The sequence below is a fragment of the Hyla sarda genome, chromosome 10 (genome assembly GCF_029499605.1).
Source record: "Hyla sarda isolate aHylSar1 chromosome 10, aHylSar1.hap1, whole genome shotgun sequence".
Taxonomy (NCBI): Eukaryota; Metazoa; Chordata; class Amphibia; order Anura; family Hylidae; genus Hyla; species Hyla sarda.
In genome coordinates, this window is record NC_079198.1 from 40,615,956 (window position 1) to 40,634,974 (window position 19,019).

Consider the following 19,019-nt stretch of genomic DNA (forward strand, 5'->3'; position numbering starts at 1 on the left):
TCCAACTTTAACGAAAATTCTTCAAACACCTGTGGCGTGTTATAGGCTCACTATACCCCTTGTTACGTTCCGTGAGGGGTGAAGTTTCCAAAATGGGGTCACATATGGGTGTTTTTGTTTTTGCGTTTATGTCAGAACCGCTGTATGATCAGCCACCCCTGTGCAAATCACCTCAAATGTACATGGCACGCTCACTCCTGAGCCTTGTTGTGCACCCGCAGAGCATTTTACATTCACATATGGGGTATTTCCGTACTCAGGAGAAATTGCGTTATACAAATTTTAGGGATCTTTTTTTCCTTTTACCTCTTGTGAAAATGAGAAATATGGGGCAACATCAGCATTCTATTGTAAAAAATTTAATTTTTTACAATAACATGTTGGAGTAGACCCACACTTTACCTTTTCATAAGGGGTAACAGGAGAAAAAGCCCCCAAAAATGTATTAGGCAATTTCTTCCGAGTTCGAAAATACCCCATATGTGGCACTACACTGTTGCCTTTTAATAACAGAGGGCTCCGAAGTGAGAGAGCGGCATGCACATTTGAGGACTAAATTAGGGATTTTCATAGGGACGAATGAAAGAATTACATTTGCCTTCGATACCCAAATCACCCTACGGCAGTGTTTCCCAAAAAGGGTGACTCTAGCTGTTGCGGTCCTGTGTAGGGGTATATGTATATGTAGTGTTTTACTTTTTATTTTGTGTATTGTAGTGTAGTTTAGTGTTTTTAGGGTACATTCACATGAGCGGGTTTACAGCGAGTTTCCCGCTGGGAGTTTGAGCTGCAGCGGAAAATTTGCTGCATCTCAAACTTGCAGCAAGAAACTCACTGTAAACCCCCGTCCGTGTGAATGTACCCTGTGCATTCACATGGGGGGGGGGGGATGTACAGGGTACAGCCCTTTGAGAGTTGTAGCTATGCAAGAGCTGGAGACACACTGGTTGCAAAACACTGAGTTAGGTAACAAACTCTGTGTTTCGCCACCAGTGTGCCTTCAGCTGTTGCAAAACTACAACTCTCAGCATGCACTTACAGCCGAAGGGCATGCTGGGACTAGTAGTTATGCAACAGCTGGAAGCATACTACTTATACTACCAGCATGCCCTTTGACTGCGCATGCATTCTGGAGGTTGTAATTATACAACAGCTGGAGGCACACTGGTTGCAAAACACTGGGAGTTTGTTACTTAACTCAGTGTTTTGCAACCAGTGTGCTTCCAGCTGTTGCAAAACTACAACACCCAGCATGTAGGGTCTATCAATGCATGCTGGGAGTTGTAGTTTGCAACAGCTGGAGGCACACTGGTTGCGAAACACAGAGTTAGGTAACAAACTCTGTGTTTCACAACCAGTGTGCCTCTAGCTGTTGGAGGCACACTTTTTCATAGAAAAAATGTTCCTCTAGCTGTTGTATAACTACAACCCCCAGCATGCACAAACTACCAAAGGGCATGCTGGGAGTTGCAGTAGTGTGCATCCAGCTGTTGCATAACTACAAGTCCCAGCATGCCCTTCGGCTGTAAGTGCATGCTGAGCGTTGTAGTTGTGCCTTCTGCTGTTGCATAACAGCTCCCAGCATGCCCTTTTGTGCATGCAACAGCAGGAGGTAAGGCTGGTCTCCTGCTGTTGCATGCTCAAAAGGGCATGCTGGGAGCTGTTATGCAACAGCAGAAGGCACAACCACAACGTTCAGCATGCACTTACAGCCGAAGGGCATGCTGGGACTTGTAGTTATGCAACAGCTGGAGGCACACTACTGCAACTCCCAGCATGCCCTTTGGTGCTGCACTCTGCAGATCCGCCTGCCGCCGCCGTCTCCACTCTGGGGGTCCAGATACCACCGCCGATCAGGTGAGGACTTCTGGCACTCTGAAACAGGGGTGGAGCAGGTGCTGTTAAGGACACCCCCACAGCAGGAGTCCTGATTCATCGGCCGGTAATGGCTGACAAACCAGGACGATTGTGAGGTGGCACCAGCGCCACCTCACTCCTGCTGCTAAAGAGAGATAGGTGCAGTCTCAGACAGCACCTATCACCCTTCTTTTTCCAGGTGACCGGGGATCCGATTGACCCGAAATGGCCACTAATCGCTGATCTGAATTGAATTGGGTTTACACGGGGTGCCTGCTGAATGATTTCAGCAGGCATCCTGGTCCGGACCCCACCTGGCACACAGCGGGCCCTGGAATTCCCACAGGTGTGCAGGTACGCTATGTGTCCTTAACTACCAGGATGTCAAGGCGTACCTGTATGCCCTATGGGGGGAATTAATCATTGTCGGTAGGGAGTTTTTATGTGTATTTTTTTGCGCTTTTTTTTTGCGCAGTGTGTTTTTTTTGTGCGTCGGATTTGGTGGAACATTTCTTCCCAATTTCTTTTTTTTTTATTTCAAAATGTTATTAATTTTCAACAAAATACACAGGGAACAAGTAGTGCCAGAAATGCTGGTAGCAGATGAATAACTATGATAACAAATCAAAAGCCTGTCGCAGCAGGCAAACATTACAAGCGATGTAACAATTCCGAACACGAGAACTATGCATCCGGAGAACCATCAGGGTTTTCAAGGAGGGTGAAACTGAGAGATAGGAGAGGGTGGGAATGGGAGGTTAATGGTGGGAGGGGTGTAGGGGGAGGGGGAGGGAGGTGGGAAAGAAAGAGGAAGAAAAGGGGGAAAGGGCAGGGAAGAGGAAGTTAAAAAGGAATGGGATGCAGGAGTATGACACCATTAAGACCATGAACATCAAGGAGATTCATACTTTCTAGCAGATCACAGTGAGTCAGGGCTCACCCAGAAAACTCATGCAGTATTACAGAAACCAATACTAATATGGAGCCAGTCAGCAGTAAATTGCAGCCCTGGAGGTACGCTTAAGCCAAAGACAGTGCGGATTGTGTCCAAGGGGACCATATCTCTGAGAATGACTTATACGTCCTGGAAGCTTTACTTGAGAGCTCCTCGAATCTGTTTATTTGCTTAACCTTACTGATCCACTCGCTCAGCGTAGGAGGGGTAGGTTTCAGCCAATTTAAAGGAATTAGAGACTTGGCAGCGGCTAGGAGGTGGGCAACCAACATACTCTGGGACTTCTTTAATAAAGGGAAGGGGCAGTTCAGTAGAAACATCTCTGGTAAAAGGGGCAAGGTAACCCCCAGAATCCGCACTGTGGATCAGCAGACGTCTCGCCAGTACTGCTCAATCGACGGGCATTGCCACCAAATATGTAAATGAGAACCAACAGCCGATCTGCATCGCCAACATAGGTTGGAGTCTGAGAGTTTATGCGTGTGGAGAAAGTCTGGGGTTCTATACCAGCGTGACAGCAGCTTATACTGTAGTTCTTGGAGTCTCACACACCTCGAGGCCCCATGGCTGTGTTTCAATATAGAAGATATCTCATCACTCGTGAAAGAGCGTCCCAATTCTTTCTCCCATGACGCGATGAAGCCCGGAGGAGTCACCGCGCCAGGGGAGGTCCGAATCTTCATAAGTGCGGATAGCCTCCTAGCACTAGGTGAGGAGGACTGGAGGGAGACCTCAAAGCTCGAAATGGCCTCATGTTTGGAAATTTGTTCAGGAATTTAGAACAACATTCATTGAAGTGGCGGAGATGTAAGAACGTAAGTGGGTAAGTGGGGAATAACGCTCTTACCTCGTCATCTTTGAGCAACCGTCCGTCCGGGAGTAGTTGGGATAAGGACATCGATTTCAGGCGCTCCCACATCGGGCAGTACGTAGCTGTGTCACATCCCACGACCACAGGCAGCAAGTTAGAAGGTAGAAGAGGAGAAATAGGAGGAGATAGAGTGGGAGAAAGAGAGGACCACACAGACAGAGCAACAGTGAACAATGGGTTACGGGCTCCCCTCACACCCCTCAACCTCCGCAGAAGCCAGATGTCTCTTGCCAGATCTCCATCATATTCCTCAGCGGAATCCTCGAAGGTCAGCGCAGAGGCAGCAAGTGGGCGGGCCAAGTCCATCCACCTCTGAAGTTGGGGTCTCTGATAGAGAGTCTCCGCATTCGGGAGGGCCAATCCACCTTCCTCTCCGCGCCTAACTAAGATAGAATGGGCCAAACGGGGTCGCTTATGTTTCCAGATATAGGTTGACCACATAGTTCTTATGGTAGCAAAGAAGTGTTTGGGCAGCGATATCGGGACCATACACAGACAATAGAGCAATTTTGGTACTATATAGCAGCTGAGTAGGTTCCTCCGTCCTACCCAGGATATGAGTGGGATGTCATAATCGGAAAGCAGTTTTTTAAAGTCAGATATAAGGGGTTTGAAGTTGTAGTCGTGCAGCTTGTTTATAGTGGCTGGTATGTAGACACCAAAGTACTTCAAGGTCGTCTGTGACCAGGGGAACGGAGACAACTGTCTAAGTGATGCAAGTTTGGACTTCGGGACTGTTACGTTCAAGAGTTTCGACTTTGAGACATTAACCTTGAAGCATCATATTCTGAAAACAGTCGGGTCAAATTAGGGATCCCTCTGTCTGGCTCAGTGAGCAAGAACAAGAGGTCATCTGCGAATGCTAGTACCTTCAATTCGCCTTTGTGGAGTGCAACACCTCTAATTTCCTGTCTCACCTTCTGACGCAATGTCTCCATAGTCAGAACAAAAAGGGTCGGGGACAGGGGGCAACCCTGTCTGGTGCCATTTGTGATGTTAAAGGGGGGAGATATAGTGTCATTAATAAGCAGGGACACGTGTGGATGTGCATACAGAGAGAATATTGCTTTCACGAACTTAGGAGGAAAGCCAAAACGTAAAAGGGTCTCTTTCATGAAAAGCCACGAAACCCTGTCAGATGCCTTCTCGGCATCAATACCGAGAAGGACAAGTGGGACATGTTGAATAGCTGTCAGTAATCTGTGGGTGTTGGTTTTCCCCTCCCTTCCCGGCAGGAATCCAGACTGCTCCAGTCCGATGAGATGGGGCAGCCATTTTTTCATGCGAAGGGAAATAAGTTTCGCCCATATCTTGAGATCAAGATTGAGAAGTGATATCGGTCTATAGCTTCCACATTCCTTCAAATTCTTTCCCTCCTTACCAATTAACGTAATATGGGCTTCCTGCGTCTGAGTGGTCATAGGGTCTCCATTTAGAAGAGAGGAGTAGAAACTTAACAAGTGCGGTTGCAAAGTGGGGTAGAACTTCTTATAGTAGGTTAAGGGGAAGCCGTCTGGGCCAGGACTTTTATAGTTGGGAAATTAATGTACTACTTTATTAATCTCCTCCGGGGTAATAGGATATAATAAGGTTTGTTGCATAGCACCATCAAGCTGGGGGAGATGTTAGTCACTTAAAGGAGTAGTCCAGTGGTGATTCAGTGGTGAGCAACTTATCCCCTATCCTAAGGATAGGGGATAAGTTGCAGATCGCGGGGGGTCCGACCCCTGGGGCCCCCCGCGATCTCCTGTACGGAGCCCCGACAGCCCGCTGGAAGGGGGCGTGTCGACCTCCGCACGAGGCGGCGGCCGACACGCCCCCTCAATACAACTCTATGGCAGAGCCGAAGCGCTGCCTTCGGCAATCTCCGGCTCTGCCATAGAGATGTATTGAGGGGGCGTGTCGGCCGCCGCCTCGTGCGGGGGTCGACACCCGCTATCTCGGCGGAGAGCCGGGGCCCCGTACAGAGAGATCGCAGGGGGCCCCAGCGGTCGGACCCCCCGCGATCTCAAACTTATCCCCTATCCTTAGGATAGGGGATAAGTTTTTCACCACTGGACTACCCCTTTAAGAACTCATGGGCCGCAGCCAATTTATGAGCTTCAGAGCAGTCAGGAGAGGATGCCTCAATGTTATAGAGCTTGGAATAAAAACGTTGGAAGGTTAGGGCAATGTCAGGGGTAGTTGTATGTAACGTGCCACTGTCATCAAGAACCTCAGAGATCATCTGTTTAGCTCTGGCCTTCTTGATCAGAGTAGACATTAGTCTGCCTCCCTTGTTGCCATGTTTGTAAATTTTATGTCTGTGATGCAAATAGAACTTGTCTGATTTTTCCTGCACGAAGGGCCACAATTGCTCTCTTTTGAGCTTCAAGGTGTCTTGCAGTTGGATCGCCTTGGTACGCTTATGTGTACGTTTCAGCTGGGAAATCTCCGTCAAGAGAGAGTCCAACTTGGCTTGCTTCTCCTTCTTAATCCTAGACCCCCATGACATGAGGAGTCCTCTGACGAAAGCCTTATGGGCTTCCCATACCACAGGTGGCGGGGGGCCAGAGGTCGCATTCAAATCAAAGTAGGATTGAAGTTGGGATTGGACATCAGCCACTACTCTCAGATCAGTCAGTAAGCTTTTGTTAAGTCGCCATCGCCTGGTAGAGTTAGGAAAGGGGTTTAGAGAAAGAGAGATTGAGATAGGAGCGTGGTCAGAAAGGGTAATAGAGTCTATACCTGTGGACATGAGGTGCTCCAGCAGCGACGCATGTACTAAGAAGTAGTCCAGTCGATGGTATGATCTGTGAACCGATGAGAAATGGGTGTAGTCCCGGACGGACGGGTGCCTCAGCCTCCATGCATCTGTTAAAGATAGATCAGACAATTTAGAGTGGAGCTTAGCTATTGCCCTCTGCGGGATGGAAGATTTACCTGATGAGGTATCCAGTTGCACATCAAGCGGGACATTGAGGTCTCCCCCCAGGACAATGGGACCATCAGCGAAACTTCTCAGATCGTCTAGAGTGGACAAGAGCCATGACACCTGTGCGTGATTGGGCGCATACAAATTAGCAAATGTGATTTTTTGGCTAAAAACTCGAGCTTTAAGAAATAGTGCCCTCCCCTCCAAATCCATATAGGTCTGTATGTTCTTAATAGGGAGAGTTTTACTAATGGCAATGGAAACGCCTTTAGTCGCAGAAGTGTCATTGCATGAGTGAAACCACAGAGTACAGTGTACAGTTTTGGAATCCTATCAGCTTTAAAATGAGTTTCCTGAAAGAAAATGATTGGCGGTTTATGGTGCCAAATAACATCTAGAACATGGTAACGCTTATTAGGCGTATTCAACCCTCTGACATTGAAAGAAACAATAATGATTGTCACGATGCCGGCTGGCAGGTAGTGGATCCTCTGTGCCAGAGAGGGATTGGCGTGGACCGTGCTAGTGGACCGGTTCTAAGCCACTACTGGTTTTCACCAGAGCCCGCCGCAAAGCGGGATGGTCTTGCTGCGGCGGTAGTGACCAGGTCGTATCCACTAGCAATGGCTCACCTCTCTGGCTGCTGAAGATAGGCGCGGTACAAGGGAGTAGACAGAAGCAAGGTCGGACGTAGCAGAAGGTCGGGGCAGGCAGCAAGGATCGTAGTCAGGGGCAACGGCAGAAGGTCTGGAAACACAGGCAAGGAACACACAAGGAACGCTTTCACTGGCACTAAGGCAACAAGATCCGGCAAGGGAGTGCAGGGGAAGTGAGGTGATATAGGGAAGTGCACAGGTGAACACACTGATTGGAACCACTGCGCCAATCAGCGGCGCAGTGGCCCTTTAAATCGCAGAGACCCGGCGCGCGCGCGCCCTAGGGAGCGGGGCCGCGCGCGCCGGGACAGAACAGACGGAGAGCGAGTCAGGTAGGGGAGCCGGGGTGCGCATCGCGAGCGGGCGCTACCCGCATCGCGAATCGCATCCCGGCTGGCAGCGGAATCGCAGCGCCCCGGGTCAGAGGACGTGACCGGAGCGCTGCCGCGGGGAGAGTGAAGCGAGCGCTCCGGGGAGGAGCGGGGACCCGGAGCGCTCGGCGTAACAGTACCCCCCCCTTGGGTCTCCCCCTCTTCTTAGAGCCTGAGAACCTGAGGAGCAGACTTTTGTCTAGGATGTTGTCCTCAGGTTCCCAGGATCTCTCTTCAGGACCACAACCCTCCCAGTCCACTAAAAAAAATTTTTTCCCTCTGACCTTTTTGGCAGCTAAAATTTCTTTGACCGAGAAGATGTCCGAGGAGCCGGAAACAGGAGTGGGAGGAACAGATTTGGGAGAAAAACGGTTGAGGATGAGTGGTTTGAGAAGAGAGACGTGAAAGGCATTAGGGATACGAAGAGAGGGAGGAAGAAGAAGTTTATAAGAGACAGGATTAATTTGACACAAAATTTTGAAAGGACCAAGATAGCGTGGTCCCAACTTGTAGCTAGGGACACGGAAGCGGACATATTTAGCGGAGAGCCATACCTTGTCTCCAGGGGAAAAAACGGGGGGAGCTCTTCTTTTCTTATCCGCGAACTTCTTCATGCGTGATGAAGCCTGTAAGAGAGAATTTTGGGTCTCTCTCCATATGATGGAAAGGTCACGAGAAATTTCATCCACAGCGGGCAGACCAGAGGGCAAGGGAGTAGGGAGGGGGGGAAGAGGGTGACGGCCGTACACCACGAAAAATGGGGATTTGGAGGAAGACTCAGAGACCCTGAAGTTATACGAGAATTCGGCCCATGGGAGGAGATCTGCCCAGTCATCCTGGCGGGAGGAAACAAAATGTCGCAAATAATCACCCAAGATCTGGTTAATCCTTTCTACTTGTCCATTGGACTGGGGATGATATGCAGAAGAAAAATTTAATTTAATCTTGAGTTGTTTACAGAGAGCCCTCCAGAATTTAGACACGAATTGGACGCCTCTATCCGAGACAATCTGCGTAGGCAACCCGTGAAGACGAAAAATGTGTACAAAAAATTGTTTAGCCAACTGAGGCGCAGAAGGAAGACCAGGAAGAGGGATGAAATGTGCCATTTTGGAGAATCGATCAACGACCACCCAAATAACAGTGTTGCCACGGGAAGGGGGTAAATCAGTAATAAAATCCATACCAATCAGAGACCAAGGCTGTTCGGGGACAGGCAGAGGATGAAGAAAACCAGCGGGCTTCTGGCGAGGAGTCTTATCCCGGGCACAGATAGTGCAGGCTCGCACAAAGTCCACAACATCCGTCTCCAGAGTCGGCCACCAATAGAAGCGGGAGATGAGTTGCACAGATTTCTTGATACCCGCATGACCTGCGAGATGGGAGGAGTGACCCCATTTGAGGATTCCGAGGCGTTGGCGAGGAGAAACAAAGGTCTTTCCTGGAGGAGTCTGCCTGATGGAGGCAGGAGAAGTGGAGATCAGGCAGTCAGGTGGAATGATGTGTTGCGGAGAGAGTTCAACTTCTGAGGCATCCGAGGAACGAGAGAGAGCATCGGCCCTAATGTTCTTATCGGCAGGACGAAAGTGAATCTCAAAATTAAATCGGGCAAAGAACAGAGACCACCGGGCCTGGCGAGGATTCAGCCGTTGGGCAGACTGGAGGTAGGAGAGGTTCTTGTGGTCGGTGTAGATAATAACAGGAGAACTTGATCCCTCCAGCAGATGCCTCCATTCCTCAAGTGCTAATTTAATGGCTAGAAGCTCTCGATCCCCGATGGAGTAGTTCCTCTCCGCTGGAGAGAAGGTCCTAGAGAAAAAACCACAAGTGACAGCATGCCCGGAAGAATTTTTTTGTAGAAGAACAGCTCCAGCTCCCACTGAGGAGGCATCAACCTCCAATAGGAAGGGTTTGGAAGGGTCAGGTCTGGAGAGGACGGGAGCCGAAGAAAAGGCAGACTTGAGTCGTTTAAAGGCGTCTTCTGCTTGAGGAGGCCAGGACTTGGGATCAGCATTTTTTTTGGTTAAAGCCACGATAGGAGCCACAATGGTAGAAAAATGTGGAATAAATTGCCTGTAATAATTGGCGAACCCCAAAAAGCGTTGGATAGCACGGAGTCCGGAGGGGCGTGGCCAATCTAAGACGGCAGAGAGTTTGTCTGGATCCATCTGTAGTCCCTGGCCAGAGACCAAATATCCTAGAAAAGGAAGAGATTGGCATTCAAACAGACATTTCTCAATTTTGGCATAGAGTTGGTTGTCACGAAGTCTCTGAAGAACCATACGGACATGCTGGCGGTGTTCTTCTAGATTGGCAGAAAAAATTAGGATATCGTCCAGATATACAACAACACAGGAGTATAACAGATCACGAAAAATTTCATTGACAAAGTCTTGGAAGACGGCAGGGGCGTTGCACAGTCCAAAGGGCATGACCAGATACTCAAAGTGTCCATCTCTGGTGTTAAATGCCGTTTTCCACTCGTCCCCCTCTCTGATGCGGATGAGGTTATAGGCGCCTCTTAAGTCCAATTTAGTGAAGATGTGGGCACCTTGGAGGCGATCAAAGAGTTCAGAGATGAGGGGTAAGGGGTAGCGGTTCTTAACCGTGATTTTATTAAGACCGCGGTAGTCAATGCACGGACGTAGGGAGCCATCTTTTTTGGACACAAAGAAAAATCCGGCTCCGGCAGGAGAGGAGGATTTACGGATAAAGCCCTTTTTTAGATTCTCCTGGACGTATTCGGACATGGCAAGAGTCTCTGGGGCAGAGAGAGGATAAATTCTGCCCCGGGGTGGAGTAGTACCCGGGAGGAGGTCGATAGGGCAATCATAAGGCCTGTGAGGAGGTAGAGTCTCAGCTTGTTTTTTGCAGAAAACATCCGCGAAGTCCATATAGGCCTAAGGGAGACCGGTTACTGGAGGAATCACAGAGTTACGGCAAGGGTTACTGGGAACCGGTTTTAGACAGTTCTTGGAACAAGAGGACCCCCAACACTTGATCTCCCCAGTGGACCAATCCAGGGTAGGGGAATGAAGTTGAAGCCAGGGAAGTCCAAGGAGAATTTCCGAGGTGCAATTGGGGAGGACCAAAAGTTCAATCCTCTCATGATGAGATCCGATGCTCATAAGAAGGGGCTCCGTGCGGAAACGTATGGTACAGTCCAATCTTTCATTATTTACACAATTGATGTAGAGGGGTCTGGCGAGACTGGTCACCGGGATGTTGAACTTGTTGACGAGAGAGGCCAAAATAAAATTTCCTGCAGATCCAGAGTCCAAGAAGGCCACTGTAGAGAAGGAGAAGGCAGAGGCAGACATCCGCACAGGCACAGTAAGACGTGGAGAAGCAGAGTAGACATCAAGGACTGTCTCACCTTTGTGCGGAGTCAGCGTACGTCTTTCCAGGCGGGGAGGACGGATAGGACAATCTCTCAGGAAGTGTTCGGTACTAGCACAGTACAGGCAGAGGTTCTCCATACGGCGTCGTGTCCTCTCTTGAGGTGTCAGGCGAGACCGGTCGACCTGCATAGCCTCCACGGCGGGAGGCACAGGAACAGATTGCAGGGGACCAGAGGAGCGAGGAGCCGAGGAGAAGAAACGCCTCGTGCGAACAGAGTCCATATCTTGGCGGAGTTCCTGACGCCTTTCGGAAAAACGCATGTCAATGCGAGTGGCTAGGTGAATAAGTTCATGTAGATTAGCAGGAATTTCTCGTGCGGCCAGAACATCTTTAATGTTGCTGGATAGGCCTTTTTTGAAGGTCGCGCAGAGGGCCTCATTATTCCAGGACAATTCTGAAGCAAGAGTACGGAATTGTACGGCATACTCGCCAACGGAAGAATTACCCTGGACCAGGTTCAACAGGGCAGTCTCAGCAGAAGAGGCTCGGGCAGGTTCCTCAAAGACACTTCGGATTTCCGAGAAGAAGGAGTGTACAGAGGCAGTGACGGGGTCATTGCGGTCCCAGAGCGGTGTGGCCCATGACAGGGCTTTTCCGGACAGAAGGCTGACTACGAAAGCCACCTTAGACCTTTCAGTGGGAAACAGGTCCGACATCATCTCCAGATGCAGGGAACATTGGGAAAGAAAGCCACGGCAAAACTTAGAGTCCCCATCAAATTTATCCGGCAAGGATAAGCGTATCCCAGGAGCGGCCACTCGCTGCGGAGGAGGTGCAGGAGCTGGCGGAGGAGATGACTGCTGAAGCTGTGGTAGTAACTGTTGTAGCATAACGGTCAGTTGAGACAGCTGTTGGCCTTGTTGCGCTATCTGTTGTGACTGCTGGGCGACCACCGTGGTGAGGTCAGCGACAACTGGCAGAGGAACTTCAGCGGGATCCATGGCCGGATCTACTGTCACGATGCCGGCTGGCAGGTAGTGGATCCTCTGTGCCAGAGAGGGATTGGCGTGGACCGTGCTAGTGGACCGGTTCTAAGCCACTACTGGTTTTCACCAGAGCCCGCCGCAAAGCGGGATGGTCTTGCTGCGGCGGTAGTGACCAGGTCGTATCCACTAGCAACGGCTCACCTCTCTGGCTGCTGAAGATAGGCGCGGTACAAGGGAGTAGACAGAAGCAAGGTCGGACGTAGCAGAAGGTCGGGGCAGGCAGCAAGGATCGTAGTCAGGGGCAACGGCAGAAGGTCTGGAAACACAGGCAAGGAACACACAAGGAACGCTTTCACTGGCACTAAGGCAACAAGATCCGGCAAGGGAGTGCAGGGGAAGTGAGGTGATATAGGGAAGTGCACAGGTGAACACACTGATTGGAACCACTGCGCCAATCAGCGGCGCAGTGGCCCTTTAAATCGCAGAGACCCGGCGCGCGCGCGCCCTAGGGAGCGGGGCCGCGCGCGCCGGGACAGAACAGACGGAGAGCGAGTCAGGTAGGGGAGCCGGGGTGCGCATCGCGAGCGGGCGCTACCCGCATCGCGAATCGCATCCCGGCTGGCAGCGGAATCGCAGCGCCCCGGGTCAGAGGACGTGACCGGAGCGCTGCCGCGGGGAGAGTGAAGCGAGCGCTCCGGGGAGGAGCGGGGACCCGGAGCGCTCGGCGTAACAATGATGCTTGACATCATTTTTGAAGGGGACATACACTATTGTACTCCTGCAATTGGCTTCTGAAGTAAAGATAGAGATGTGGAGAAGGAGGAGAGGAAGAAGGGAGGAGGACAAGAAAGGACAAAAGAGCTGAGCTGGGGGTGAATGGCCAGGGAGAAAAGAGGTGGAAAGGTAAGAGGCAAAGGTAGAGAGAAACTGGAAAGAGGGAGAGGTGAAGAGAAGAGATCAGAGGAAAAGTCTGACAAGGGAAAGGAGAAGACAAGGCAGAAATAAGAGGCGAGTGTGATGTAGAAACAAAAGCCATGGGTGATCAGGGAGGTGAGAAAGGCCCTGAGTGAGGTAGAAGTGGGGGAGGGAGGGGGGGGGTTAAGGAGTAGAGGAGGGCAGAAAATGGAAGGAAGTAGGGGGGGAGTGAGCTGGAAGTAAGGGGGGTAAGAGTGGAAAAAGTGTAGAAGTATAGAGAAGGAGGTGGAAATGAGGGTTATGGATGAAAAAGGAGGGGTATGGCAAGGGAGATCCAATAGTTGGAACTAGAAAAGTGGAGAGGGGGGGGGAGATAGAATCCTAGCCTGTGAACACACGGGCGCAGCGCATAGAATGGAAGAAGAATTAAGTCATGAACAGGGTAGATCGGAGAAAGTGGCAAGAGAGGGGTGCCTCAATCCTATGACTCAGTTGGGGGGGTCAATAATTCAATAATCATAATCCATCGCAAAAGGTATTCTATAACATAAAGCAGTAACGTACCCAGTAGCGCAGCAAAACCATTAATAGGAAGGTCTGTCAGGTAAGGGGAAAGGAAGGGGATAGGGATGGGAAAGTAGGGGAGGGGAAGGGGTGAGCAGAGGGTGAGGGCGGTCAGGATTGGGAGAAGGGGGGGGTGAGGGGGGGAGCTGGTAGGAAATAAATGAGGAGTGGAGGGGTAAGGAGAATAGGAGGAGTGGGGTAGAGTCGAGGGGGTGGGGAGGGTCATGTGGGGAGGCAGGGGGGATGATTGAGGGGTGCATACCTCAACATAAAAAGTTGGAGAGTAGATACTGTCTAATGGTGCGAGATAATACAGACACAGAATAAAATAACAGGTTAACATCCCATTAGGTCTGCAAAGCCTCACCACCCTCCGTGAAGAGTGACGCTGGGTCCAGGGGATGGCGATAGACAAGCTATGCAATCCTTCATGCATATGAAGTTCATCCAAAGATGAAGGATCCGGTGAAGTCCAGTGCCTGAAATAAGGTGCGGGGAGAGAGGGAGAGGGGTGTGGAGGGGTGATGAAGCACTGTAAGCAGGGATAGAGGGGAAGTACTCTTGCGAAACGGGCATCAGTCCCGGGTCTGGTGGAAGTTCTTGGGCAGGGGCACGTAATAGACGAGAGGAAGGGGGGGGGGAACGATGAATCCATGTCCACTGGGTAGTCCATGAAAAAGAACCATTAACAGAGAGTGTCCAATACTCAGTCTCGGTGGTGTGGGGCCCCCAGGGGGGGTGCAGCTCTCCTTCCTGACAGAACCTAGTCAGATAGCGTGATGAAAGAGCAATTAACATGGCAGGAGAGGGGGGATGGGGGGCGGGGTGCTGCTTGGCAAGGACACTGAAGGTTCCATTTAGGGGATTTGTAACTTAGGGGGTGATACAAAACGGCCTGCAGGGGCTCGCTAAAACTCACGGTGCGAAGTCAAGACCATCACGGAATCCTCTGCAGACCTCAGCGCTGTGGTAGGGAGTCTTTGGTCTGTGTTTCCTTCGGTTTAAACTGTCTGCCGTGGGTGACCTGCGACCATACCGGGGGCTGTGGCACCGGAGGCAACTGCAGCACTGCCAGGGGCATCCAGGATGGAACCTCAACCGGAGGGATATCCAGAGTCTTTCAAGCTCCAGCGAGGTCCTCAGGTGAGCGGATTATGATGCGCCTCCCGTTTTTATTGATCGAGTTCCTGAACGGGTAGAGCCAGGAATATTGTAAGCCCTTGTCCCGTAGCTTTTCCAGCAGCGGTTTTAACATACGTCTTTTCGCCAGGGTGGATGGGGCAATATCCTGGTACAAGTAGACCTCCGCTTCTCCATAGTGAATCGGCCTCTTATCTCTAGCAGCCAGGAGGATCGCCGCAGTGTCCACAAAGGAGAGAAGGCCGCAGATCACATCCCTCGGTGGTTCCGACGGCTTAGGCTTCGGTCGCAGGGCTCTATGAATGCGTTCAATCACCAAGCGTTTTGCTCTGTCAGCGCCCAGGAGACCTACAAAGATTTCTCCCGCTATGCCCGGCAGAGTGTCTGGTGCCCATGTCTCCGGTAGGCCCTTGATCCTTATATTTTTGCGCCTACTGCGGTTTTCTTGGTCCTCTATGAGGAGGAAGGCTGTGTTGAGTTGCTCTCCCAATAATTCCGTCTGCATGGCATGCACAGCCGAGTGGGAGGCCAGGTCGGCCATGTTGGTCTCCAGGGCCTCGGTTCTAGTGCCTATAGAAAGTACCTCCGATTTTATATCCGCAAGTTCCTGCAGAACCGGTTTGATGGCCTGGCACAAAGCTTTCTTCATGAAGGTCTTTAGGAACTTCTGCGTGACAGCCGGGGATTGAGCAGAGCCATCCTCGCAGCCTTGGTCCTCTTCGTCCTCTGAGTCATGTTGCGGTTTCGCCTCAGGCGCCATCTTGAGGGACCTCGCCGGGGAGGCAGCGCCTTTCTTTTTGAAGTAAGTGGCGACTCCAGCTTGACTTTTAGCCGGTTTGGGCGACTCCACCGGGTCCTCCTGGTTGTAGCGACCCCCTTTCACCATTTTCAGCTTGTGTGAGATAGATTTAGAAGCGCTGCGCCTGTGTGTAGCCGGAGAGCTACAGCTCACACGTCCATCTCAGTCCGCGGCCAGGCTCCGCCCCCATATCTTCAGGATTTCTATGTGCTGGTTTACCATAGAGCACTTTCTCGTTTACACCTCAATTTATAATCTGCGCCATTTCATTTTTTTGCAATTTGTCTATTTTGATTTTTTGTAGGCGGCACTGTACTTCTTCCTGGGTTAGACAGGTGACCTGTACTGGGGAGTTTATCTCGCTGTATTTCACCTGGCATTTCATTTTCCTCGATGAATACAGTGGAGAAGAATTTGTTTAATATATTTGCTTTTTCCTGATCCCCGTTTATAACTTCCTCCTCATCATTTTTTTTTAAAAGGCCAACACTTTCATTTTTAACCTTTTTGCTATTTATATAGTTAAAAAAAACTTTTTGGGGTTAACTTTACTCTCTTTGGCAATAAGTCTTTCTGTCTCTATTTTTGTGGCTTTTATCTGTTTTTTACATAATTTACATTTTTCTCTATAGCTTTTTAATGCTTCTTCACTGCCGTCCTGTTTTTTTAGTAGTTTTAATGCTTTTTTTTGTCATTTATTGCCCCCTTAACATTTTTATTCCTCCATATTGGTTTTCTTTTATTCCTGACCCTTTTGTTCCCATAAGGTATATACATCTTACAGTGAGAATTTAAAATATTTTTAAAAGTCTCCCATTCAGTGTCAGTATTCTTTTTTTGAGGACATTTTCCCAATTTATATTGTTAAGGGCTTTTTTGAGTTGATCAAACTTTGCCTTCCTAAAGTTCATTGTTTTTGTGGACCCTCGAGATATTCCCTTATTGAAGAGCAAGCTATAATGTATTATATTATGATCACTATTTCCTAGGTGTCCTTCTACTTGCACATTAGTTACTCTGTCAGGTCTGTTGGTTAATATTAATTCTAGTAGGGCGCCCCCGTCTGGTCGGGCCCTGCACCATTTGGGACAGATAATTGTCTTTAGCTATAGTCAAAAACCTCTTTCCTTTATGAGATTCACAGGTCTCAGTCTCCCAGTTTATATCAGGATAGTTAAAGTCCTTCATTATTATCACATTATTCTGATTTGTTGCCTTGTTTATTTGCCTTAGTAATTGATCTTCTGGCTCTTCCATTATGTTTGGTGGCTTATAGCAAACCCCTATCAGAATTTTTTTATTTTCATATCCATATATTTGTACCCATAATGATTCCACATTATCATTTCCCTCCCGTATATCCTCCCGCAGTACGGCCTTCAGACTCGATTTCACATAAAGACAAACTCCTCCCCCTTTCCGTTTTGTCCGATCCTTCCTGAATAGACTATAACCCTGTATGTTGACCGCCCAGTCATAGCTATCATCCAACCAAGTCTCTGTTATACACACTATGTCATACTTTTCTTTAGACATCAACCACTCCAGTTACTCTGTTTTATTGGACAGACATCTGACATTAGTCAACATGCAATTCAAAGGTGTATGTTTTTTCTTCCTATGAAGCCTATCCCTATTAACTATTCTAACCCCTCCCTCCGCTCCACCCCCAGGTACATTAATAAGTCCCCCCCCTCTATTTACACTATCTTCCTCCTCTACATTGTAGGTTCCCTCCCCCCCAGTCTCTAGTTTCAACACTCCTCCACCCTTCTAGCCACCTTCTCCCCAAGCACAGCTGCACCCTCCCCATTGAGGTGCAGCCCGTCCTTATGGTAAAGCCGATATCTGGCAGTGAAGTCGACCCAGTTCTCCATGAACCCAAACCCCTCCTTCCTACAACAGCTTCTGAGCCACTTGTTTACCTCCCTAATCTCCCGCTGCCTCTCTGGTGTGGCTCGTGGTGCAGGTAATATTTCAGAAAATTTTACCTTGGAGGTCATTGCCTTAAGCTTGCGGCCTAAGTCCCTGAAATAATTTTTAAGGACACTCCACCTACCTCTTACTTTGTCATTGGTGCCAATATGTACCATGACTGCTGGGTCCTCTCCGGCCCCACCCAGCAACCTGTTAACCAGATCCGCGATGTGCCGAACTCGAGCGCCAGGAAGACAACACACTGTTTGGCGATCCCGGTCTTTGTGACAGATTGCCCTGTCTGTCCCCCTAATAATTGAGTCCCCCACTACCAGTACCTGTCTGGCCTGCCCTGCATTCCTCCCTCCCTACTTACTGAAGCAGACACCCCCTGGCGGTCAGAGTCATGCTGAAGTACTGCTAGCTCTGAAACGGCATCCCCCTCATTGCCAACTGGGCAAACATTAGAGTAGCAGCATTAGGCATCTAGTGCTATTTTTACTACCAAATACAAGGACGTGTGTAAGTATATCAGTGTCACAAGACAACACGCAACGTACGATACTGCAGGTCAGCTAGTAGTTTGTGGAATTGCTGTCACACTTTAAAAGGATCTGTAAATGAAGCAATGTGGAGCATCAGAAAGTCTGCGCTGATGGTATTTTTCTAAAGAGAAAGATGTTCTACCATCAATGTCTAGTGTAACAATAAACAGATATTAAGTGGACTTATAAAAAAACCAATTCACTATGGATCCCTTCTGTATACTGGATCCCCTGTTTATTTGTAGGACAGGTCTGTACTTGTTTGGCTCGGTAAACACTAGGTAAAATTTTGTCACTGTGTGCTTTCAGCTCTTTCAATGAGCAGCATGAAAAGTGTTTGTAATCAGGGTCATTCCCAAGGTAACAAGGACTCAGCAGCCATGTGAGACACTGCGGCTCCTCTTACAGGAGTGAGAAAGAAAACAGGCAGTGGATAACTACAGACTGAGATACTAACGCACACATTATACAGGACATTTTAAGACTAGAGGATACAACAAAAATAATCTGAAAAGTATATAACTGAGATCTGGAGATTGGTAGAAGATTAAGATCCGGAGGGAAACGTGAACATCTATATTCATTAAAGGTAAAGATAATAAAGAATCTATATGACTACTAGCAACTAATCCCATAGAGTAGGATTCAGTAGATAGCATGAAAGGCAAGCATAATTGTTTGGGGTGGCTTTTACAAAACTTTTACAGGGCAGAAGTATAATACAATTGTAGTTGAGGATGCAGAATACGTGTTTTGGGGGTCCAAACAGTTACATAAGAAAAGACTAGAAAAATTCAGATTCATCATACACTAGACCAAAAATAGGAAAACAGAGTAAAGTCAAAGACAGTCATGTATAGAACAAAGAACTAAGCTATGACACTGAAAAGAAGGCCTACAACAGCATGAAGTAAGGGGTGGTGAGTGTGCTTGTACTGTGGCTGAATTCTTATTCTGTATTCTCAGGCAAAAACACAGGCATCAGCAGTACACTGGCTTATTCTTCTAATAATATAATACCTCAAATTGTTTTACTTTCAAGTTACCTTTAGCAAGTATCCCCTGTTCTCTACAGGCTGGTCTTTTGAGGAGTTAAAATTGTTCACAACGGCTTAGACTTTCATCTCACATGGCCTTAGCTTTTGTGGGTAATAATATGAGCGCCCGCTCTCAGTTTATGAGTTCTA

At 49.0% G+C, this 19,019-nt stretch overlaps 1 protein-coding gene and 1 long non-coding RNA gene across 2 annotated transcripts in view; one reads left to right on the forward strand and one right to left on the reverse strand.

The window, feature by feature from the left end:
- LOC130293385 (uncharacterized) overlaps window positions 1-19,019 on the reverse strand; it is a 102,380-nt gene that overhangs the window by 42,674 nt on the left and 40,687 nt on the right. The gene's annotated exons all lie outside the window — the stretch shown is intronic.
- Window positions 18,270-19,019, forward strand: part of USP2 (ubiquitin specific peptidase 2) — a 129,027-nt gene continuing 128,277 nt past the window's right edge. Inside the window, exon 1 of the mRNA XM_056542004.1 lies at window positions 18,270-18,421. The gene's annotated coding sequence lies outside the window, so the exon portion shown is untranslated. The remainder of the gene's footprint in view (window positions 18,422-19,019) is intronic.